General features: G+C 44.9%; 1 long non-coding RNA gene across 1 annotated transcript in view; it reads left to right on the top strand.

Annotated features, from left to right (window-relative positions):
* The window catches only part of LOC135320318 (uncharacterized), a 239023-nt gene that overhangs the window by 75045 nt on the left and 137977 nt on the right, over window positions 1–26001 (top strand). Inside the window, exon 5 of the long non-coding RNA XR_010379548.1 lies at window positions 14695–14797. This is a non-coding gene — a long non-coding RNA (uncharacterized LOC135320318). The remainder of the gene's footprint in view (window positions 1–14694; window positions 14798–26001) is intronic.

The following is a 26001-nucleotide window of genomic DNA, read 5'->3' as shown; positions in this document are numbered from 1 at the left end:
CATGGCACAACAAGAAAAATGTCGCTCAGTGGCCGTGAATGCAAATGCCTTTTGATTGGCGGAAGGGATGTATGTTTTTTTAAGTGAGTGAGAAAACTCCAGCACTTGCAAACAGCAGAGTCTGGGCGCAGGAGTGGAGTGTGTGTTTGGAGTGGGCTCATGTTCAGTGTCAGAGCTGCCCCACACTCCTTTCTCCTTCCTGTCTCCCATCACCTACGTCGTAAATGGTTTTCTTACTGAAAAAAGAAAGTCGTTGTACTGATGGTGGCTAAGAGAGTAGTCAGATGAACCAGCAAATTAGGGCTGGTCAGAGACAGAGGGGAGGTCGTTCAGGAGACCGGGAAGAGAACAGTGCTGTTGACGGGGAGTGGGGAGACGGATGTCTGCTGGTCTACACCTCCATTACTCCGAAGTCTTACAGAAACAGGCTCTTGACCTTTTTCCATGGAGCCAAGTAATCCATCAACCAGACAGATCAGTAGACAAACTCTAAACTGGCACTGTCCTGTCTTTTGTAGGGAGCAGACTGTTAAGAACGTTGGCACTCACCCTTTCAAGATCTTTTGTTTCCTCTTGGGCTTTAGAAACCAACTTGCATGGAAGGAAATCTTTTGACCCAGGCCTATTAGTTTGCAGAACGTTCAGCGTGACTCAAAGTTAGAATGAATGTAATTCATAGAAGTTGGCTGTGTCCAAAGGTCTGACTGCTGCTGAAGGCTTGTGGTAGGTGAGGCCGGCTTACTCTCTGGGAAGGTACACCTGTATTTCCATCGACCCTCGTAGAATGTTGCCGTCTGGCGTTTCTGTAGGGGTTTTCCTTTGGATCACTGCCTCGGGGTCAGTGGTTATCAACAGAGTCTTGGAGTGACTGGAGACAGGGAGTAAAGGAAGGGATGTCATCCCACTGCTGAATACCTACTGTGTGCTCGCAAGATGCATCGCTGATGTTCCAAGGGTACAGTGGTTGCTTCTTTCGCAAGCACCAGTGTCCTGCTACTGGGGTCCAGTGGTGCCACTGAAGTTTTCCATACATAGGTGGATGGCACGGTTTCTCAACCTTGTCTTGGCTGACAAGTGGGGCTGGATCTTTCTGGGCTGTTGGGGGGCTGTCCTGTGCATTGTAGGGTGTTTTGCACCAACCTTTGTGTCTGCTTACTAGACTCCAGTAGCGCCCGTTTCCCTCAAGTTATGACTGTCCAAAATGTCTCCAGACGTTGCCAGATGTCCCTGGGAAGGAGGCATAGTCACCCCCAGGTGAGTCCTGCCACCAGTCCTTACATATCTGACTGGAGAACTGACTTATCAAAGCAGACAAACAGCAACGAACAACTTCTACAAGGTTTGGACCTCTTCTACTAACACATGCATACACGCAGGGATCTCCACCCAGGGATCTGCCGGTTTTTCTCTTCCAGGGGAAGAAAACTAATTGAATCATCTCATCAACAGTGAGATCTGAGTGATAAAGCTTTGCTTCTTCCAGGACAGTGTTTGAAAACTACACAAGGCTAAGTACTTAACAAAGGTTAAGGGAACTCAAGCAAATATTTATTGAGTGCTGTCAGGGAGGAAGACGACTTGATCTTTCTCTGTTCTTCTGGCCACGAATTAAATTGACTTGAGACAGATGAACAAGAGAAATTCAGATTTAATTTTGTACGTGTGGGAATCCCACTCACATGAGAGTGTGAGACCACACATTCTCGAGAGGCTCACAGACAGGAGGGTAAAATGAAGGGTCCACCCCACCCTGAGTGAAGGGATGGGTTAGGGGTCTGGGCCTTCAAGGACAGGAGGGTTGTTCACAGGAGGGGCAGAAGGAAGGCAGATGTTGGGTGATCAGACATCTCCCCTGCCGTACAGATGGGGGCCACTTAGGTAGCATTGTTCTCTGGTAGTAACTCTTCTCTGGGAAGAAGCCCCAGCTTAATTATTCTAAGTACCTAAGGGAGGGGCAGTAGTTTCTCTGGAACCTGCAGGGACTGGGTTGCCTCTGGCAGAAAATAATCCTCACGTAGAAGTGGCACGTTGTGTGGGCGCGGGTATCATTCAAGTGGTAGGGCGCAAGCTCAGCATACACACGGTCCTGGCTTCGATCCCCAGTACCTCCATTAAAAATACATAAGTAAACCTAATTACCTCCCCCTCAAAAAATAAAACAATAAATTTTGAAAGAAGTGGCACATTTTGGGGAGCCTCTGCAGGACCGTCCCAGGTACTTGAAAAGCAAAGATAACTTAAGCATGGACTTTGCTGCCAGCATTCCCTGGGGTGGGTGCGGTGGGCTTGCTTAGGAGCTGGGAACACCTCCGGTTAGCATTGGGTCTACCTGCACCTAAGGCTGATTCTATAAGTAAAGGTACTCGGGGTTGGGGTGGGGAGTAGTGGTGGTGTGGAATCTGAACCCGTGATTTGATCTCAGTGAAGAGTCGGGATTTGAAGCTCTAAACGAATCTTCTCGGAGGTCGCACGCTAAGACATCCAGCTAGTATCTTGCTAATGTTTCTATTCGGATCATCAAAGAAATGTTGAGAATCTTGTATCAATTACTTGTTCATCGTTTCCCTTCTGTTCCAGTGTAACAATATAGCTCTGTTCCGTTTGAAAGGAGTCAGGTCTGTTTTGGATGCGATTTCCTTTCCCTGATGGTGTAACGGATCTGTGACTGTCTGTTTTCAGAAACAGAAGCAGGCCAGGTTTCCTCATGCACCCGAAGGAGCAGAAGAGCGCGACCGCTCAGCTGGAATGCGTTTCTCTATAGCAGCGTTCGCGAACACACTGCCCGAGTCCGCTCTCCTCCTGGAGGAACAAATCTTAACGCTTGGCCATGTTCGTGATGGGTTTTGTGTGGTAGCTCCTCTCCTCCTGAGGGGCTGAGAGGGAAGGGGGAAACGATGCAGCTAATACAGAAGTGCTGGCTCAGCCAGCGAGCCAAAATAGGTCCACGGTGCAGGTGGTTCCTTCCCCATAAAGATGTCTGTCGTCACAGGCAGGATCCAGGCACAGAAAAGCAGCATCTGAGTCATGCAGAGAGTTTGGGGACAACACCGAAGTGCACACACATGCCCCCCACCCACCGACGCATACACACACTCACAGAGCCCTTACTTTTTCTTTCTCTTTTCGTAAAGGATGCTTTTTCTTTCTTTTCTTTTCTTTTCTTTTCTTTCTTTCTTTTTTTTTTTTTTTTTTTTTTTTTTTTTTTTTTTTGAGCATGTAACGGAGGAGAAGGTTTTTTCTTTCTGCCCTCCTAGGTTCAGTTGCTGGGGCTAAGAATCAAACCCATACAAGACAGGTTAACAAGAGAAAGAAAAAACGGTTTGGATGCGCTGGCGTTGGCAAAGAGAAACACGGCTCAAGGAGGTGGCCAGGTGCCTGAGGCTTATTTACCGTTTCAGGCTAAACCAAGAAAAAGAGCTTCTGGTAGGAGGAGGCAGGTGAGGGGTCAACAGACTTGACTCTTTATGCAGGTAAGAGTCTCTCAGGTAGTAAAAGATACTTCAGGAGTAGCTCGCTTCCTGGTCAGTGACATCATTACAAACGGGAATTTTCTTTCCGCCTGTAAACTTCCTGTCCAAGGAGGGAATTGATATGCTCCATTTTGAGGCAGTCTGAGCGAGGTGAAGAGCTTTCCTTGTGTCTGCTGGTTCTCAGTTGCCCGTAGCTCACAGACTCGCTCTGCCCAAGAGGCTTATCTGGGGGCCAAGTGTTCTGGTAACTTTCAAACAGCATAAGGGAAAAAGGCATTTCCAGGCATCCCAGGACCTTGACCGGACATCCGAGCACAGAAGGCACAGGCAGCATGACACTCACATGCATCCTGCGAGCCAAGGGGAGACACAGGCACCCCACTCCCGCCTCTGCTGAGCAGTCGGGGAGGACCTGCCCCTTGGGAGAGGCTCCACGTTTCCTTCCCGCTGAGGAGCTTTGGATCACAGGAGACACTTTCTGTAATCAGCACAGAGTCACCGCACAGGCTGGTGCTGAACTGAGCCGCACCAGGACGTAGCCAGGCTGTCCCCATCCAATGGGAAGTCCCCAAGACGACCTTCAACTGATCGCCTCAGTAAAAACTTTCCCAGGCCATTCTGTGATTCATAGTTCTTCCTCTGCGCCTGTCAGAAGTCTCCCTGTGGCTCTGAGGGGCACAGGGGAAATGTCTTAAATGGGCTGAGGCACTTTCTCTCCTTCCTTCCATGGTGGCTTCCAACCACCAAGTCATTCATTTGGCGAAAACATTTCTGAGACTGTGTAACTGGAGGAGGAAAAGTCAGCTGCTAACCCACGATGTTTTCCGTGGGTTGAGCCCACGTTTTAAGTTTTATCAGAGTGATATTTCAGGGGGTTCAGAAGTTCCACCTTCTGTTGCATTTCCTAGTTCATGTCTCTCTAGAGTCATTGTCACCCTGACCCTGGTCCAGCCATAACAGCGCCCCGTGGAAGATAAAGCACACTGAGTCATCACGGCGGGGAGGACCGCGTGCCCTCCGTCTCCTGTCCTAGGAGCTCGTTTCACACGTGAGAAGAGTGTCTCCCCTGCAGGAGCCTTCCAGGTGGCCCTCCTTGTCAGAAAGCACTTCTTCCTCCAACGAGACCTCTGGGGCCTCGAAGCACGAGGGTAAATCACAGAAGCACATGGGCGCGCACAGTCCCCGCGGCTCTCAGACGTTGATGGACAGGCTGAAGCGCCGTGCTCACTTGAAGGCACCAGTGGGCACTTTCCTTGGGCTCCCGCGAGTTCCTGTCCCTACTCTGTCACACAGTGTTGCCGGGGACTAGGTTCTTGTCTCGCCGCAGAGAGGATTCAGAGATGAGACCGGGAGGTTAAGAAAGTAAAGTGGGGTTTATTAAGGGATGGAAAGTACTCTCAAGGGGAGAGCGGGCAGGCTCAGGGGAGCAGCTGCCCTGAGTTTCTGCGGCAGGTTGGCCACAGAGAGTGTAAAAACGAATGGTCGGTATGTTCGTTGGAGAGGAAGGGTTCGTGGTCTTCCCTGGTTTTCACCCCAGCTCCGCCTTCCCACGGAGAGGAGGGATTTTTGTCCTTCCTTAGTCAGGATCGGACGTGCCACGGCGTCGGTGCATGATGGGTACTTCTAATCTCAGGGCTGATTTTATTAAAAGGAGGGCATAATGAGCAAAGGGTTACATTTGGACAGTGGAGATTCCTGCCTTTCCCCGCCTTTCTTTGTTGGCCTGCAGGCCTGTTGTCACCCCAGAAGGTGTGACTGCTTATCTGCCCAGAGGTTCCTGCTTTTCTTTCTCTGCCCAGGGACCCCTGTTGTTCTCACAGTGTACGGTTTCCTGTGTTCGGCCCTTGCCCCGCCTTTCCGCCCAGTTCCTGCCATTTGGCCTGTGTCCCCCCTTTCTCCGCTCATTTCGAGCCATCTGCCTGCTCTGACAACTGGCGGGTGGTCACTTCCTATTCAGGGGAGCCTTGTTGTTTCTGTTTCCGTTTTTCATTTTGCAGCACGAGGGATAAGGAATCTCAGTGAAGCGCAGTTCTACTTTTGAGACTGACCTACCCGTCCCCTGTTTATTAGTGAGCCTCTCTTGTTGAAGTTCTAGGCAAACATTTAAAAGTACAGCGAAAAAACACCAGGAAGAGTCTCACAGAGCCATACTTCTAATAGAATCTTTGCCCCTACGTGGATTTTTCCCCCCTAGGGAAAGTCTTTTACTAGCAAAGGGTGACTCTCTAGAGTATGTTGCTATAGTGATGCAAATATTGCAACAGAAAGTGAAATAAAAAACACGCAGGAAAGGTTTATCATGGTCTTTAGTCTCTTTTTTGAAGTATTAATTATCATAAAATTGTTCACATTCGTAGTACCTTAATATTTCTGATTGATAAAATTTTTAAAATAGTCTTTAGAGATAGATTCCTAATTTGAGAGAAAATGTCCATTCTGCAGGAGCTGCAGTGGATTTCCCTCCCTGTATTTTCATCTCACGAAGCTGAATTCACTGCCCATGATCACTCCATACTTGGTATGAGATTCATTGGGATCTGGAGGAACAGAATTGTCTCCTTGCCTCTGTGGTCCAATGTGTGTTTGTTACATGTCGAAAGATAATGAAAAAATACTTGGTAAAGGAGATAGCAGTCCTATCTTTTTTTCTCTCTGGTGGAAAAAAAAAAAAAACAGACAGCACTTACTTAACATTCTCAGATATATGGCCCCACATATTTTGTCTGGTGAAAGGGGGAAAAAGGATATTAGGATACGGTCTGTGAGTTTTTGACAAACAACCTGATACAGCACATACTTTGCCAAGTCTGTCAAAGTGAAATAGTTGTGGAAATAGAGCAGGTGATATTTTATGTGTGCTTAGGTTAAAAAATGGAGTGGGTTTCCCTGAAATATGATTTCCAAGTTTAGAAGTCATTATGCGTGAAAGCACTCTGTTCTAAGGAAAAAGGGCTTCCCAGGGAGAGTTTGATGGGCAGAGGGTCAGACACTCTTGTGACCGTCGTGTTTTGTCCGCATTCAGTAAGCTACGCAGAGACATCTTTTTATCAGTGTTAATGTCCTTTTTTAAGATTACTTGTTATAGAATTGTCTCTCTTCTTAATACACTTTCCCTCTGTGCAGTGATTTTAAGAAACCATTATTCTTCTATTTTTTTTGAAATTATAAGATTCCTGGCATTAAGTATTAACGTTTCATTTTTTTCTGCATCTTGACCAATTTCTTAAGATATTGCAGTAACTACGAGGGAAAACTATGGAGTCAGTCTGCTTGGTCACTTATGTTAGTTGTGCCCTTAATGTCTGGTCTCAGGCAGGTGACTTACGTTCCAGGTTATTCAGTTTATTTTGCTATAAAATAGGGACACCGCAAGGACCTATGTTATGGTTATAGTGAGGTTTTTCAGGAATATATATGAAGTGCACCGAATGTCACACGGGGTGCAGTGAGCAATACAGAAGTGTCTGCTATTATTGTGATTCCATAATGCACCTTTTGCATTTGCTTTGCAAGTGTCAGAAATCTTTTGGTTTTTGTTTTCTTATTTTTAATTCAAAAAAAATTTTTTTAATTGAAGTGTGGTCAGTTTACAATGTTGTGTTAATTTCTGATGTACAGCATAGTGATTGAGTTATATACACACACACACACACATATGTATATACCTTTTCATATTTTTTTTTCATTATAGTCTATTACAAGATGTTGAATATAGTTCTCTGTGCTGTACAGTAAGACCTTGTTGTTTATCTACTTTATATACAGTAGTTAGTATCTGCAAATATTGAACTCCCAATTTATCCCTTTCTACCTCCTTTCCACCCCAGTAGCCATAAATTTGTTTTCTATGTCTGTGAGTATGTTTCTGTTTTGTAAATAAGTTCATTTGTCTCTCTCTCTCTCTTTTTTTTTTTTTTTGGATTGCACATATAAGTGATATCATATGATATTTGTCTTTCTCTTTCTGGCTTACTTCACTTAGTATGATAATCTCCAGGTCCATCCATGTTTCTTCAGATAACATTATTTTCTTCATTTTTATGGCTGAGTAGTAACCTGGTGTGTGTGTGTGTGTGTGTGTGCGTGTGTGTGTGTGTGTGTGTGTGCATATAACTTCTTTATCTAGTCATCTGTTGATGCAGATGTTGGCAGTCTTGATGAAGATTCTCTTCTTGGCCAAACAGTAGTCATACCCCTCTGAGTTTGACTAGGCTTCATGCTTGAGCAAGTCCTCCAGGAGCACAGTTTTAGCAAAAATTCCGTCAGTGTGTTTTAGCCAGAATCTCCCACCCTTAATATCTGATCACTGTCCTCAAGTCGTCCCCCCTCCCATCCCCTGGGTGCTATCCAGTCACCCTCCCCAAACCTCAGCAAGAAACCAGTTAGGTCCTTTTAGCAAAGGATTCCCCTACCCTCTTGGTAATTTTCCATCCACCCCGGCCGCACCTTACACACTCTGCTTTTTGGCTTTCCTTCCCGGGTTTGGAGATGATCCCAGTGTCTGTCCCCTACTGTGAAACTCTGCAGTAGTTCCTGTATGTTCAAGACAGTCCTGAGTAAAGTCTGCCGTACTGTTTTAACAAATGTCATGAATAATTCTTTTTCTTAATAATCTTTATCTTAGTCCCTCTGACCTCCATTTTCTTAAGCTATCAAAAATGTGGAGTAGAACTACCGTATGATCCAGCAACCCCACTTGTGGGTTTGTCTGCAAAGGAAACAAACCATTATCTCAAAGATATGGCTGTGTCCCCATGTTGACTGCAGCATTGTTCACAATAGCAGTGTTCACAATAGCAGTGTTGCCATATTATTGAAAGAACCTACATGCCTGTCAAGAAATGAATGGATCAAAAAATGAATAAAAAACGATACACACACACCATGGAATATTATGTAGCCTTTAAATAAAAGGAAATACTGTCATTTGCAACAATGTGGATGGACTTGGAGGGTATTACGCTAAATGAAACAACTCAGACAGAGAAAGACAGATCTGTATAGTATGACTTATGTGTGGAATCTGAAAAGCAGGGAAGTTAAACTCACAGGAACTGATTGTGGAATGGTGGTTGCCTGGGTCCAGGGGTTGTGGGAGATCGTAAGGGGGTTAGTTAAAGGGCACAGACTTTCAGCGATAAGATGAATCAGGTCTGAGGACTGAGTGTGTAACACGGTGGCTGTAGCTGACACCACTTTTGGATGCAGTAGTATGTAACTGATCCTTGACGGAAGACTCGCACTTAAATGCTGTCAGACACACGCACAAAAGGTAAGTATGTTTCGGGGAACCCTTTCACAAAGTCTACGTGGTCAGGTCATCACAGTGTGCTCTTTAATAAACATTGTACATTTTACTTGTCAGTTACACCTCAGGAACACTGAGAAAAAACAGAATAAATAAATACGTTTATTTATTTGGGGTAGTGTTGACCAGATCTGCTATGTCAACATTTGATTTGCCTTTATTCCTCGCTATAAACAGTGATTAGTAGTTTTTTTTTTTTTTTTTTTTTTTTTTTTTTGAGTCCACATAGAGGAGTGACTTAAATTCAGCCTTGATTTTCAGCTTGAAAAAGAGAGCAAAATTACAGCCTTACTTTGGGGAAAATGAAAGATAAAGACAGGCAGACCACTTCCAGATGATGCACACTCTCCTCACCGACCCATCTACTTCAAAAGTGCTAGCGTAGCAGAGGGTTCCTTTGAGGGCTGGGTTGGAGGAGCCCCTTTACTCAATTTATTTACTTACCTGTTTCCTTGAGGACAGCACAGAGTACGAGTCATCTTTGTAGACTCTGTCTCCAGCACTTAATACACAATAAATGACTCTTTTTTTTAACTCAGCACATTTTAAGAGCTGTTCTTGTGAGCATCTTCTGATTTAAGCGCTTGCTAGGAGTGCAGCCTCTACTGACGAGTTGGGCGGCCCTTGAAATCGAGTGTTGAGGAGGGAGACGCTGAGGGAGAAGAGGCGACTGCAAAGGAGGCAGGGGGAGGAGCTGGAGGTAGCACGGGGACTGGGGAGAGAAGGATGGGCGTGTGAACCAGGGCAGGGGAGCGCGCGGATGCACACGGAGGGCAGGAGCGGGTTCAAAGGCTCACACAAACAGCAGGCAGGACAGTCAGCCCTGGTCGTTCATTTATCAAACAGAGTCCGGGGAGGGCGTAGCTCGGGGGTACAGCACGTGCTTACTGTGCAGGCGGTCCTGGGTTCAGTCCTCAGTACTTCTGTTAAAAATGAATAAATAAACGTAATTACCACCTCCCCTCCCCACAAAATGTGGAGGGTGGGGTTAGGTGAGGAAGAGAGGAGTCAAATGCCAATCCCGTGTTCCCTCCCATCCAGGGTGACAGGGCGATGCTTTCTGTCAGTCACACAGCAGGAGGGCGTACTCTCCAGCGCTCAGGACAGATAGCAATGAGATGTCCAGAGCTGACTTCATAGGTGAGTCCTCAGGACAGGTGACAACGTCTGGGGAAATTGGTGACTCACCAGGTTGTAGAAGCCGGTGACCGTGAAAGGAGGACCAGGGGTGGTTCAGAACAGAATGCTGCAGAGCTGTGTCATTTCAGAGGGTTTGGACATCTTGGTGAGCCAGAGGTGAATGGAAGGCACATCCACGAGAGAGTGAAATGACCAGAGCCCCACTATGTATGAAAATAGGTAAAAGACAGATTTCTTCTATGTAGGACAGGGGACCGTATTCAATGTCTTGTAATAGCCTTGAATGAAAAAGAATGTGAAAACGAATATACATGTGTATATGCATGACTGGGACGTTGTCCACAAGAAACTGACACGTTGTAGCTGACTGTACCTCCGTAAAATAAAATAGAAAAGCACCCTAAAAATAAAAAGGGGAGAAAGGAATGGAGCCATCAGGGAAGAAAGGAGAAAATGAGGGGACACAAAGCTGAGCGAAAGGATGCCAGTGTCATACTCAGCAACTGCTTCAAATATACCCTGAGGACCAAAATGTGTGTGCTTTTTTTCATTTATTTCATTATAGTACTATTTGCATACAATAAAAGCCCATTTAAGTGTTTGCTTTTGTGAGATGGAGAAGTGTGCCCTGCTGTTCAGCACCACTGTCAAGATGATTCCATTAGCACTCCTGCTCCCCCTGCCCAAAGATGCTCCTTGAAGCATCCCTTCAACCTGTCTCCCCACCACCGGTGATCTCTTCACTGTCCATATGGTCTTGTCTTTGCAAACATATTACGTAAATGCAACTATGCAGTGTTTATTTAGTCTTTGAATCTGGCTTCTTCCCTCAGCATCATACGTATCAGATTGGTCCATGCTATTGCATAATGTTAGTAGTTCCTTCTGCTTTATTCCGGCTGTAGTATGAATGCATCAGTGTTTATGTATGCATCTCCTGGATGAGGGGCATGTGGACTATGTCTGGTTTTTTGTCTCTTAATTACAGAAATATGGTTGGTGTCCAGTGCAGAAGATGCTTTCGTGAAGTGGCTGAGATGACAGCCAGACATGGGAGTTGTGTGGAGAAGTTGTCAATTATAGATTAATATTTCATGAAACTTGCCTGTGGAGTAAGGGATAGCCAGAAATCTGTAGTTCCAGTGAGAAATAGGGTAAAATGAAGATTCTGTTAGATTTATTATAGGAAGATAAGAGGTGTTTGGACATACGGATATTCTGAGGGCAAATACAGGGTTTATAGTTTCTTATTCTGTTTCATTTTGTTTTTTGGGGGGGTTTATATATATATATAAAATTTTGCTTTTACATTGTTGCTGAACTCAGATTTAGCTGATTGCTGCTCAAAATTCAATAATCAAGAAGCAAGTGTCAGTATAAAGGAAAGTTGCTTTAATCAGAAAAGCCAGCAATCTGGGGAGAAGGTGGACTCATGTCCCGAGACCACCTGTACAGATTCTGCTCAGTCATGACAGTTTTTAAAGGAAACAGAGGAAAGAATCTCAGTGAATCATCAAGGGAGGCAGCCAAGCTCTGTGTCACTTTGCATTGTGTGTGGGCTGTCTGACTTCATGGTCTTTCTTCAGATGTGATCATGTACGAATGGTCTGCTTACAGGATTTCTAACTGGGCTGCTGAGGTAGAAAGCTAGTCATTCTTTACTTAGCTCTTCCTTCCTATGTCTTTTAATCTAGGGGAAGAGTCAACAGGTCAGGGAAGGCATGGTGTGCATTTAGTAGAGCATGAATCAGGAGTTAGGTTCAATGTTACCTAGCCATCTCATTTTTATAAATCAGGTTTAAGGGGGACAGAAATAGACAAAGAGGAGGGGGACAAGAGGGCTGCTCGCAACGTGATACATACTCACCTGAAAGACAGATTTAGTAGTCAGCTAAATCGTCATCTAAAGACAGCAGGGCTCGCGGGAGAATCGTGGGGAGTGTTTGTCTCAAAGCCCTTTGAACTTTGTAACCTGGATGATAACAAAAATAAATACAATTATATCAAAACCGCTGGCAAATGAAAAAGACACGTACAGTGCTAATTTTAAAAGGATGCCAGGATGAGTGTAGAATATTGTCTTAAAGTTAAGAATGATAGCTTGATGAGGGGGAGTGTACAGAAGGTTTTAGAAGATAAGGAAAAATGCACCAGAGTCAGGGAGAAACAGGTAATTAGTGTGTCCAAGATGGGGGAATGGCTGGCCACGTGGGCCAGAAAGAGAATACAGAGTGAGTGGGGATTGTGTACCTCTGTCTTTTTTCCTGTGTGCTTGACGGTTTCAGCTGTGTTCCTGTACTTTGCATTCCATGGCTGTGACTGGCTGATATGAAACATTAATCTCTGGTGTAAAATTTATATGAACCAGTGCAACTTTCACATTCTACTGACTCCGTTCCTCCAATGAGCAGTGGCGTACAAGCCAATTTTTGATACAGAAATAGGCGTGTATCACTAGAAAGAATGATCTCAAAGGTACAGGAGGGAAAAGCTTGCAGAAGGGAGGTCCCAAATAATTTAGGATCAGAGAGAGACCCCATACCAGTAGTTGTGATTAGTTCCTTACCCCTAAACTCTTATTCGGAGTTCCTCAGGTCTACTCCATTTTACAAAAGGATCATATTCAGTAACTTACAGACGTCAATTTTAGTTCCCACGGTTAATAGGCAACATTTTCAGTTGCTGAAATCGTTATCTACTGTTTCTCCGCGTTTTCGGTCCATAGCTCATAACAGCCGGGAATGCAGTGTCACACTGTAGGGATGTGTTGGGTGCATCGTAATGTGGTGAGTGTAAAAGCTATCAGCAGGTGACTTCTTTACAGTCCCTTCTAAATGAAACGAGAGAAGGATTCTGTTTCCTTCACTTCGAATTCTAGCACTGGCCCCCTATCTGGCCTGAGAAGGTGATGTAATGAGAGCTTAGGAGATGAAGGAAGGGAAGGAGGGAGGGAGGGTTGCTGCACCTCACACCTCGTGGTACAGAATCTGAAACAACAGCCCAGATGGCCTGTGTGCTCATTGTATCTGGAGACACACTGGCCTCCGCTCTGAACTTTGGTCTCCTTAATTGTTAACAAAAGAGAGAGAGATGGGGTGGGTGGAGAGAAAGACAGAGAAACTGACCTACCTGTACAGATATGAGGATTCCAAAAACGCATGTGAAATGGTTAGCATGAGGGGGTGGTGCAAAAATGAAAGGTACTGTTAGCGAGAGTAACGAGAAAATGCAGCAGTAGGTGCACTAGATGTTGGAGATGAACGGAGCTGTAGGGAGGGACACTCTCTCTCTTGCCCTCATATAATTTCCCTGTCTCAACCCCTTGCTGGCTCTTTGCCGTGCTGTAGCAGTGGAGTTCCTAGATGTGTGTTTAACATCAATCGTGGCAGTGGTTGGCGACCGAGGGCTCTTCCCCCAGGAGACATCTGGAGCCCTTGTTGGCTGCCATGACTGGGTGGTAGAGATGTTACTGGCATCTAGTGGGTGGAGTCCAGGGTCGCTGCCAAACATGTTACAACGCACAGGGTATGTCCCCAAAACAGAGCAGAATCCGGTCCCAAACATTAATAGCGCCAATGCCGAGAAATCCCTGAATTATGATGATCTAGAGACCTCTGTTTGCAGAAAGGACACATTTTGCAAGTGAAGGTCTTCCGACAGGGACACGAATAATCTGTAGACATACTCAAAGCATAGACTATGAGTAGACTCAACGTATTAGTTGGGAAAAGGAATCAAGGAATGAAACAGAAACTTTCTCAAATAATTTTGTCCCCATCTCTAATAGATCTCTAATAGATGTTGTATTAGTTGTGTAAATAGTAAGGCAAGGTGGGAGAGTTCTAGTCTGCTAGGGGATTGTAGTAAAAGCTAGAGATCGACTATTCAGGCACCCGATGAAGCAGATGCGATACACTAAAGTGGAACCTGCAAGAGACTGTAAATCAAACACTGGTCTTTCAGAGAAGGACTTAACCACCTTTACGCACAGAATCCTGTTAGTGATGTTAATACTCAGCTTTAATCTCATAGGCAGTGGGTGAGTATCAACGGGAGAATGATTTCATTTACAATAAATGGTCAAAGTTCTGGGTCATAAAACACAGTCTGGGTCATAAAAACACACGTCAAAGGAAAAATGTGGCTTAATTTATTACTTCAATTTTCTGCCCGAATTTCCCTGGCTGTTGCTCTTTTTATTAATTTTATGATTTGGGGGTTTATTTATAAGCAGAATGCTGTCCCCAAATGGATGAACCTGTTTACTAGTAAATCAGTGAACGGTAAACACTGCTATAAAATAAATCAGGTAGTTGTGAGCCATCAAAAATGAAGAAGAATTCTAGATCTCCCAGGAGAGCATTTTGGTAGGTTACATCAGCTAACTCCAATCCTGCACCCGTGAGTCAGGAACGATGGTCGGTTTATGAGCCTTGCAGAGCACACGTTTTCTTTCTCCTGCTCAGCCCAGCTCTCTCGTAATAAATAGCTAATTGGTTTTGTCCTGTTTCACTCATTCTACATTACTCTTTGCAATAATCACATTTAGATCCGTAGGTTTATGGTTTCCTTTATTATGAACTTTTCACTAGTTTAACCCCTCATCTTTCCTTTCTTAGTCATAGAACACACCCAAAATAATGACAACAAACTCAGCACAGGTATTTCTGCTTTTTTGTACTACAATTCCTTTGTTATATTTATTACCGTTAATTATTTCCTTAATCCTGTAAATGTGCTTAACATCTAAAAGTACATTGTTTTTTCCTTCCACAGAGGACTCCCTAGGAAATTCCCGATACAGAGCAACAACTCCGCTTCAGAGAGTCCCGTGAAAAGCTGCGTCAACGAAATCCGAGGAGAATCGTCCTTGAAAAAGGTGAGGACGCGTCTTGTAGAAAGAATTCGCCAAATTTTTGTGCAAAGTTTCTACCATGTACTACACACAACACATAGATAAAAAGTCAGATAAAATGAAATGTGCCTTAAAATTAAAGTGAAAAGGAATTGCAACGTTTTCGATAAGAATGCATAACATTTTGCAGATGTTCGTGGTATTTCTAAGCAAATATAGTTTCTGTACCTTAATGATCATCAAACTAGCGTATGCTTTTATTTATCAGCCTTTCACGCTTTCTCTTTTTCTTTCTGCTCGTGAGACTCTCTAAAGACCCACTCGGAAAATACTTGTTTTTCCTCCAGTTGGCTCTGAGCTTGTCTGATTCATACACTGAACTACCCAGGGAAGAAACGGTCCCCCAGCTAGACACGCTTTCAGTGCCTTCCCGTGCAGATAACGCTGCTGCGTTTGGCTCCGGAGGGGCATGCCATGCCTGTTTCATGTGTTAAGAATGTTGTCTGGGGTCACTGATTTGGACACCTGAGGGAGCATGTGATCGTCGCATAAAGGGTCGGGGAAGAGCCCTGTGGGGTCCCTGGGGCCGCCCCCTTTTCCCACCATGCACCTTGTCAGGACGAATGAAGACGCCTCCCCCGGCTGGGCAGCCCTGCAGGGCTCGGATGCCTCTCGGGCGCCTCAGCGCACCAAGTAGAGAGCCCTGCTGAGTAGACGTGCTGCCTGCAACATGGGGGACGTGAACAGGTAGTACAAGACACAGGCAAAGAGTAACTTGCGGTGCCTCTGGGTCACACCTGTTACTTCCTGTCTGGCTGTGTCTTACACAGTTACATGCTTTAATTAAATACCTGATTTGCTCTTCCTGAAGTGGTAGGGCGTGTTGGCCATAGCGCTTAAGCATCTCACTGGCTACCTATGTTGTTGAACATCAGCGTGGGTCTAGGTAAAGTCAGAGAAGGCGGGGACATTCCAGAGGTGTCCAGGGCTCTTCGCCAAGGGACGAGGTTGTGGCTGTCTCCCTTCCAGAAGCTGTTAGGCACGTTTCTGTTGTATGCGGAATTGCTAGAACACGTTTGGTGGCGGATAATACTGAAAATGTGTGTATGAAGACACAGGTTTTCCGGAGAGCAGAGAGGCAAGGAGTTTGACAGGCGTGTTTGTTTTGAATAGCTGTTACCCATTCACCCATCGCACTCTCTTGACTAGAGCATCCTGGCTTCTTTTAGGGCGATGACAGGCTGAGACAGCCCCCTTAGCCTTCATGGCATCCCAAGGATGCGAATGCATAACCTAAATGAGGGCAGTTGGCTCTCTCTTTAGGGACTTTGGATATTAAACAGTAGATAAAGAAGGGCTGCCGGGGACTCATGGCAGTAGTGGTACCCAAGTGAAGCAGTCCACCAGCCCCTGCCGCCTGCATCTTAGAGATGCCTTCCTTGTCAGGGCTTGGCTCTCATTCTCTCTGACCTTATTTTTGTTTCTTTGTTTTTATTTACTTAAGAAAAAAAAATTTTTATCCCCGTAAGTTAGCTAGCATTGGTTTGTTTCCGGGGGACCAATACTCCAAAATTGACAGTGCCCATCACCGATTTCAAAGAATCACAGTTAGTGAATATGAATGACTTTCAATCTGTTTTCAATCTGGTTGGAAACACTGGACTGTCCATTTTCTGTTTGTACATTTTTCATCATCAAGGGGGCCCAGTGCAGAATTTTCTTCTTATAAAACTTGTATTTATAATGGGGATTGCATGAATAACTGTGAAGGTTTAAGATGAAAATTAGACCACTTAGTAAGTACAGCTTCTTCCAACAAATGACTCAAAACAACAGACGCCGAGGAGCTGTCTTTCACACTGTAGGGTTCATTTCGCGTGGGGAACCAGCTGTGGTGATGGGCAGTATTAGTATTCCTGTCTCCGAGTCCCCCCGGTGGAATGAGGTAGGGCTGGCTCTGCATTCAGTCAGAGGCAGAATAACAGGCATTCTAGTAACAGGACGGATAGGAACGATTACGGGCAAACTCACTGCGACACATTGTAAATGAGGCCATAGTGGTCGAGACCAAAACTGATGGGGCCATCACCTCGGGTAGAAATTGAATCCGAAAGTCCCTGTGTGGGCATACATCAGCACGCTGTCAAGAATTAAAAGAAGAGATGGATGATTGATTAAGTTTGTCAATAGCCTGTGACGGCTGACTTCTCTGCAAACCAATTTAATGACTGCCAAGTGAGTGGACTTGACTGGTAAGTGTGACTGTTCCGTACTGGGGTACTTTACTGGCTGTTTTTATGTTTTATCTTCCTCCTTCCCAACGTTCTGAACGTTAGGCCTTTTGGAGTTGCTCGTTGAATGTGAACAGGACCAACAGAAAACATAGGCACTGGTGAGAAAGCCCGGTGAACGATCATTCTTGGAGGTCGCCCCTTACAACCTGGGCTCTACACCAGCTTTCTTTGGGGGTTGAGTTAACAGTTGTGCCAGAAAAAGCTACAGTCCTCAACTTGTCGGCTCTTCCTTTATGATGAAGGATCGGAGAGAAAATTCCAAAAAACTGCCTGGGTCACCATCAGAAGAAACAGGGATTGAAATCTAAGAAAAACAGAACGTTAAATGTTTCAGCTGCTCTTAAGTGTAGGGCCCCTGGGTCATCTCCAAGAAATCCTTGCCCAAAGGCAATGAGATAACCAGCTGAAAGCGTCCAAGGGCAAAGCCGAGCTGACTGTGTATTCGGATGGCTGGCTACGGATCAGTGGGTTATGATTCGTGGCCCGTGGAGGTGCTTTGTGTTGGGGCTCACAGCCTTAGAACATATGTTCTCCCATAGTCAGCAGCAGAAGGAACAGTTCAGGTCAATTAAAAAACAAAGACGAAAACCTGTGATTAGGCACGTGTCCACTTAAGAAAACTAATCTAGGCTGATGCTTATTCCCTGTTTCCATTTTGTGGCTGTTCAGGGTTAAATCTCAAACTTCCTCAGATTCTCGCGCCGTGAAAACTAACGTCTCATCGTCTGCTATTTTATTTTTAACTACAATACCCACGACTCCAGTGAGCTATGAATCAATTTGTTTGCATTTCCTCAAATTGACAGCCCTGTCTTGATTAATGTCTAGGGTACCCATTTTCTTTAGAGTGTACCTGTCAAACTTTCAGGTTTGTATGAATCATCTGAAAAAGTCTTTAAAATGCAGATTCTAAGTCAGTGGTTCTGGCGCCTGGCCTGGGATTGGGTGTTTCACACGAGACCCCAGGTGACGTTGCTTCAGTTCCTTGGAGTAGCAGGCTTAGGTCTTTTTCTGCAAAGCACCACACAGTAAACATTTCAGGCTTTATGACCCAGAAGCAGCCAGAGACAATGCAGAAGCAAACATGGCTGTATTTCAATCAGGTTTCGTTATAGGCACTAAGACTTTGAATTTCACAGAATTTTCACATGTCACAAAATATTCTTTTTAATTTCTCCCAAACGTTTGAAAATGCAAAGAAAAAAAAATTTAAATCCTCAGTTCTTGCAGTGTATAAAAGCAAACACTGGGCCAGGTTTGGCCTGGGGCCATCATCCGTGGATGTCTGTTTTAAGTCAGCGTTGGGTCTTAGATTGAGTTGTCCGCAAGACACGGAACAAGCCTGAATAAGGAAGATGGCTTTCTGAGCCATCTGCAGCTGCGGCTTGTTCAGAGGAGTTCTCTGAAGGAGCAAAGGCAGGGAAACATTTCATGGACATTTAAAAAAGTATATTATCCTGGTGATCTGTCATGGGAGAGTAGACAGTGTGGCACATTGGAATTTCCACATGTTTATCTTAACTCCTAGGAATTATGTTTAGATTAGATGTCAACGATCTGTTGAATTGTTGTCTATTTAATATTATGGTGCAGTCAGTGGGACGTATCAAATGCAGATAGCAAGGTTTAATAGAAATCAATCATCGTCTAGTTATGGTGCGACGGGAGCTTTAGGACTTGACGGTGGTTCCTCCTCGTGCCGTATTTCCGTGTGTCCGTGCTGCCACTGCTATGACAAAATTAAACGTTGCATCCATCCTTATATTAACGTTTTGTCTCAGGCAGATACTTAGCTTGGGGACATCAGAAGGTCCCTGGTGTCCTGACAGTCTCCAACCCTGAGGATGTAGCCCTGTGAGCAGACCACGCCGGATTTCATTCCCTTGGCCTTGACTGTGGAACACCCTAGCTTTTCTCCCAAATGTAGCCGCGGAGAAGGGTGGCTTAATCCCGGAGGAGTAGAATCTGTGGCAATTACAGTCCTGGAATCCAGCAGAGAGAATGCCACTTCATCAAATCTCACAGCGTACATTGAAAGTTGTAGCTGCATTAAAAATACTGCTAAGAAAATGTTTCGAAATGTCACTTTGACCATGCCCATCTGTTGTAAGACACGCGCTAATTTCACACGCGGTGCTTAGAATCAACGAAATACAGCGTTTAAATCTCAGGTGCGTACTTAGGTGAGACCTGCATATTTCTACATTCATATCAGATGAGGGTAATGCTAATACTACATTTGGCTAGGAATGATTTTTGTTTTCATTTGCTTTCTTTCCTTCTCATAAATTATTTTCTGATGAGTAAACGGAATCTCAGACACATGGCATGTCTTACCTGAGGTTACTCAGATACCACGTTAGTGAGGGAATTCTAGCTGCTAAAACAAATCCAGACACGTGTGACGACCGCACATGTGATGGAAGTTCTTTCCTCAGTCCTGTAAAGATCACCACTGGTATTTCCCAAGCAGGAATCTGGGACCCACGGCCCTTGCTTCTTACGGAAACACGGTCGTCCATGTGGAGTTTCCAGGTTCTCCACGCCGTGGCTCCAAGCGGGGGGAAGTGGGAGTGTGGGGAGGCTCACGTGTAAGGTTGTCATGGTGTCAGGCGACAGTTCGCGGACACTCCTTACCCTGGAGCCCAGTCACTTGACCCCCCCCCCCCCCCGAAGGGGAAGTTGGGATGTGGGTCTCACCTTCTCTCAAGAGAAAGGTTACTTAGTACTGAAGCTAGGCTCCTTGAGGTTTCTTTCCTCCCTAACTGCGCCCTTTCTAATCTTTCTAATGTGTACACCCTCCACGTTCTACCCCAAAGGGAAAGACTACCAAGATCCAGGATTCAGGTGATAATCATCTTTCCCTGTCTTTCCACCCCTCTTTGTCCCTCTGTGCCTTCTTTTAATTTCAGGGCCAGGAGATGGGCAACTCTGAATTTCATTTCCTGCGAGTTTATGATAGCGCTCTGTAAATTATTCAGGGTAATATTTCTTCCCACGCTGGGAAGATTATCATTGTTTTAATCTCCTAGCCCATTGTATCAGCTAGTGGAACTTGTAATATTTGAGCACCTTGGAATTTTAGTGTCTCAGTTCCGACTTCAGTTTAAATTTGCATGAAGGGAGGAGCTGCTTTCGGAGGCTCTATACCCACGTTCCTGCATTCCATCCACACTTTAGGGTGAAAACCCACGACTGTGAGGGGGAAAAAGCCAAGCTGGAAGTAGCCAGGGCTAGAAGAAAGCTAGCTCATTTTAACAAGTGACTTGCAGAATAGATGAGCCTGGCAAAGATTCTAGAGTGATTTTGCCTTCCCCTTCCCTCTGCGGCCCTCTCTGAATTCATTGTATGTTTCTGATCCTGGGATGTGACTAAAAGCCCGTCACTGCCAGCTGGTGGGTAATCAGCCAGGCACGGAGGCAGGAGCTGCTCTCCGAGCTGTGGTTCGTTATTGAAACATCTCCATGAAGGGCCATCCAACAGTTTGGGCTTGTGCTCATCTCGTCCCTCTGTTGCTGTGATTTTTTTTTTTTAAATAATGAATCAATTATCCAGATATTGTAGGGCTGTGCACTACAGAGATGGTGTCTCTTCAGGGACCGCACGGACAAGTGTGCAATGCAAAGATGCAGGGAAAAAAGTACCAGTGTTGCTCTTACATACAGAAAACCTTAAAGCGTCCACCGAAAACTGTGGGAACTGATAAATGAATTCTGCAGAGCTGCAGGATTCAAAATCAGCTTGCAAAAATCAGTTGCTTTCTATACATTAATAATGCACACTCTGAAAAGGAAATTAAGAAAACAATCTCATTTAAAATAGCCTAGGGCTTGTCAGCCTCAGGTGGTGGAATCATGCGTGTCCACCATGTGGGCAGAAAGTTCCGGGCAAACGGGAAGGGCGGGTCAGTCTGTGAGAGCTCACGCATTGACCTGTGCGTCCGGTGACTTGACTTCTGTCATACTAGTTGTACTTTGCAGCTCATTTGTTGGAGGTTATAGACTGAGGGTCTTCTGGCATGGCTTAAAAGTGCTGTGTGAACCAGCTCTCTTTTAGTTTTGCTTTGCACTAATATATGCCAATTAGACATGTAAACAAGATTGATATGTGGGATTATGTAAGGATTATGGGGGAAAGCATGTTGAATATGCAAAGCAATGAAAAGTACCACTTGCTTTCGTTTTTAGTGTAGATAAACTACAAAACGAAAGAAATCTTTCAGAAAACAACCCGAAATTATTACCACGTGTAATCCTGTTCTGAGATAAATACATTCATTGCAGCATATTAATTTTTACTCCTTCAAACACTGTAGTAAAGTCGAATTTTACACCCCTTCTCAAGTGTGACAGTTTGTTTTGAATGTTGTAAAAATGCTCTCAAATTGTTTGGGAATTCTTCCCACTGAAGGCAGTCATAAGAGCTTAAGTGTTCCAATCCAAGCTTTCTGCTGATGTGAATGGTTTTTCTGGTTCATTCAAGCCTGTTAGAATACATCCCCCTCCTCCCTTTTTTCCCCGGTAAGATGACATCTGAAATTAGGGGAAGCTCATTTTATTAAACAAGACTCCACGTCGGTCACTTGTCTTGATCTCAGTGTTTTTAACCATAACCGCTAGTTCTTCCTTGAATATCTTCATTTAATCACTATTTATTGAGGCATTACATTGATTCCTTCTAATGAATCATCTTTTGCTATAGAAATTATCTAAGGTGTAGATTTCCTTGTTAAATTACATTTTCTTAGTAAACACTCAGCATTTTTACTTTGTTAAAGACATTGAATTGACCGTCTCGGACTGTCTGTCTTGCATGTCTCCCTGCTATGGATGGAATTTGATAGGGAAAAGCAGCAGTCACCGTTCAGGCACTGAGAGTACCTGCCTTGCAGTCAGTCAGAGGAGAGACACTGCTGATCAGCTGCAACAGCTCTGTCACTGAGTTTCTCCGTGTCCGCCTCCTAGGTCGTAGCTGGGGAGTCATGCTCCGTCCATTTATGCAACCCCCCCAAAAATGGGGGTGTATCATAAAATCATTTATTTTGCTCAGTTTCCCTTGTCGTTAAAATAGGTATTTGGGAAACCGTTCTCAACATTCTTTCGGGTGAGAACACAAATGTATTACTCCGTCTCCACGCAGTAAAGAGTATACTTGTACAATGTTTTGTGCTTGTATTTCATGATACTAAAATAGTGAAGTTAAAACTGGCAAAAAAAAAAAGGAAATCCACAGAAATCTGAACAAGAGGCTGTAAATACACCTGAACGTCTCTGACATATTCATATTGTTGTGTGGGAGTGCTACCCTCTCAAAGTGCACATTGTAGCCGGCCCAAAGCAGACTATAGATACTTGGCAGAGTCAGCAGGGCATCTCCCTGGGTGCCTGAGTAATAATAACTTCAGCATCCATAATGCTTTGCAGTTTACATGGGTTTTTACCATGCGTATGGTAAGCATGTATTTCCATTTCTGTCGAACCATCCTACCTTCAGATACCTTGCCCAATGTCAGGTTCTGTGACAGTGTGTCACCTCTGTGGAGTTATAGACTATTTCCCATCGTTGAATCCTCACACAGACCCTGTGAGTTGGCATCTGAGATAAGGGATCCCTTCCGTGAATCCTAGAGGAACCCTCTCTGATGAGGAATCTATGTTCCACAGAAAAGAAGTAACCTTTCCAAGCCCAACTTGCTTAAAACTCCCACCCTGAGCGTTAAACTGGGACCTCTTCCCCCTAATTTGGTCATCTCTATGCAAGTAATCCCCACCAGTGAAACATGGTTTTAAAAGCATCCTTCCACGTAGAACTGAATTTTACCACCAAATCAGAACCTCCCTGTCAATACGCCAAGGGGGAAGATGGGTTTTTAAGGCAGAATATTCTCGGAAGTGATGATGGAGAAGGGTGAGACCGTCTGGTATGAGGTGATCCATCAGGGTAGGATTGTTCATTTCCAGTAGCTCATCAGGATTGGGGCTGGACCTGCTGTCAATGTAGCATCTAGTCCTGAGGATAGTTCAACACAACTTTGAGAGGTTTTTTGTTCTTTTTTTGGTTTTTGGTTTTTGTTTTGGTTAAGGTGGGTGCTGGGAATTGAACCCAGGACCTTGTGCATGCTAAGCATGTGCTCTACCACTGAGCTATCCCCCCCTACCCCACAGCTTCGACCTAAAGTGAGGTAAGAGCGAATCAAAAACATGTCTTTGGATGCACCATGAAATGTGCATCTGCTGTTCGTGCCTGAAGGCTTGATGCTAGGTTCTCAGGAATGAAGTGTCCTAAACTGTGCGAGCAAGAACAATCCACAGACTGACCAGCTTTCCGGTTTCTAAGGACATGGTGAAGCTCTGGTCCTGCCCGATCACCACAGCAGTGTAATATACCATGGTCACACGTCATGTGTAGGCGAACCCAGTGTCTGGGAGTCATGGTGGAAAGAGGAGCTGGACCTTCTAGTAAAGGGCTGTGATTGTGAACCACCAGGCTGTACCCCTGCACGTCCTGCTAAGAGGAGAGGGCACCTCTTGCCAAGTGTGGAGCTTTTCAGCTGCTCCCACACACACGGACAGCAACCACCATCAGGGCAGCATGCCGTGTGAATCATTTCCCCTGAAACTTGTCTTGAGGCAAGTGCACTATTCTCATTTGCCAGCCACAGACAATGCAGATAGAGCCTCAAAAGGCTGAGAATTACAAACTTGGCTTTCCTAGTAAGTGACTTCAAGGAGCACCTGAGTTAAATACGAGACTCAGGAAGGAACACTTGGGGATCTCTCCCTTCATTTAATCTTGAACACCAAGAGACCTCCTGTTGTGCAGAAGTGCCAGTATTTATGGAAAAGGTCGAGTGGAGAGTAAAACATTGTGTTGTTCAGCTGTGCAGCACAGTATGTACAGGAGACAGAATGAAGCAACATCCTGTTTGGGGAATACAGTGTGTCAAAATGACAGGGAGGCTTTGGCCGCCAGGGATGTTAAGACGTTGGTGTTCAAAGGAGTCCTCTGCGGTTTGGGTCTGTGACTAAGGAAGATTGAAAAGCAGGAGGTCATCAAAAGCAAGGATGTGGGAGTCAGCGAGGTCAGGAGTGGAATGCCTGTCTCAGTCCTGGTTTGGGTGAGGATATACTTGGCAGCAGGAGTGTGTGCTGCCGGGTTGTGAGTCAGTGCACCTTCCGAGTTCTCGGTGGTGCCGCGTTCGTGTCCAGAGTGCTTGCACACTTGCCCCGGTGGCTGCACTTCCACAGAGGGCCTGGGGGTTTTGATTCCCTCCTGTTCTCGAGTCTGGTGTCCTCACTGGTACTATAAGGACAGTTGTGCATCACAGGGTGGTTGCTGGCAGATGGGAAGAGAAAAATGTGTACAAAACAACTTTGCAGACTGCGTGATTTATAGCTGCCCTTCAGTAGTGCTGCTCGCCTTTCTTATTCTTCCCTGTGCTTTCATAGCACACGGTACCTCTTCGCTAACACACTAATTTCGATCTATTGGGATTCCAGTATTTACAAATGAAATTACAGGCTTCTGGATACCAAAGGCTCTCTTATTATCTGTTATATGCCTAGAACTTAGTACATGGCATTTAATGGCTATCCTTTGAAATACCCTTTGAAATAAAATAAAAGATTAATGGTCTGAATTTATATGAGTACATTTCAATATCGTAGGATATTAAGGCCCATAAAGTTTCTCTGGTAATAAATGCTTCTTCATAAGAGAAAAAATTACATTAATTTAAAAACACATTGTGAACTATTATGTATATAACATATGCATGGAATGTATGTGTATTATATTATACCCTGACTAAACTGTAATTTATTTTTGCATACTCTTGTTAAAGTGGTCATGTGGGTGGCCCTATTGACTGAATGTCCCTCCAGATTCCTATGTTGAAGCCCTGATCCCCAGTGTGGTGGTATTTGGACATACGGCATTTGGAAGAATGTTAGGGTTAGGTGACAACTTGAGGGTGGAACCCTCAAGGTGGGAATAATGCCCTTATAAAAGAAGAAGGAAGAGACAGGAGAGCTCTTTCTCCCCATCATGTGAGGTGTACAGCAGGATGACGGCCATCCTCCAGCCAGGAAGAGGGCCCCTCCCCAAAACGCAACCAAGATGGCACCCTGATCTTGGACTTCCAGTCTGCAGGCTGTGAGAAATCGGTGTTTGTGGTTGAAGCCGCTCAGTCTGTGGTGTTTAGTACTGCGGTTCCAGCTGACCGAGACACGTAGCGTTCATCTTTTTCCTTTTTCTTTATGTTGTGCTATGATGAATATTGATGCCATGAAATTCATGGGCATGCACCTGTCTTCCATATACGCGTTTCAGATTTCCTGTAGGCTTTCCAAGTGGTTACTTAGGACTGGGATTATTGGATCATGGAGCACAGGCAACTTCAAAGTTCTGGATTACGCCAAGTTAATTTCCAAAGTACCTGTACCAGTGTGCACGCCCAGCAGAGGTGTTTGAGAGTTTTACTTCCCCCACTTCCTAGACAGCACTGGGTATTGGTACATTCTAGTGTTTCCTAATCAGGCAGTTGTAAAAGGGTGCACATGCAACGTTGTGGTTTTAACTTACATTTCCCTGATGACCCGTAAAGTTGAACATCTCTTTATAGGTTTACTGGTCATTCCTTCATTATCGTTTGTGGCAAGTGTGGTCACAGTTTTACTTGTGTTCCTGAAGCCTAGTCCCTTCTACCCTTGCTTGAGGAGTTCAGCCACCAGTTAAGTGTGTGTAGGCATCTGCTCCTGCTTTGCCGATACATTGCACTGGACACTTTGTCCGCCAATGTCACACCACCTTAATTACTCTGTTTGAGTTGATATCTGCTAGTCCGTAAGTACCCTTGTCCAGGACTATCTGATGATTCTCGACCACTTATACTTTCATATCAATTATAAAGCTTCCATTAAGTTCTTTCAAAAC

The sequence above is a fragment of the Camelus dromedarius genome, chromosome Y (genome assembly GCF_036321535.1).
Source record: "Camelus dromedarius isolate mCamDro1 chromosome Y, mCamDro1.pat, whole genome shotgun sequence".
Lineage (NCBI taxonomy): Eukaryota > Metazoa > Chordata > Mammalia > Artiodactyla > Camelidae > Camelus > Camelus dromedarius.
The sequence above is the reverse complement of the archived record's forward strand: the minus strand, read 5'-3'. Positions and strand labels throughout refer to the sequence as shown.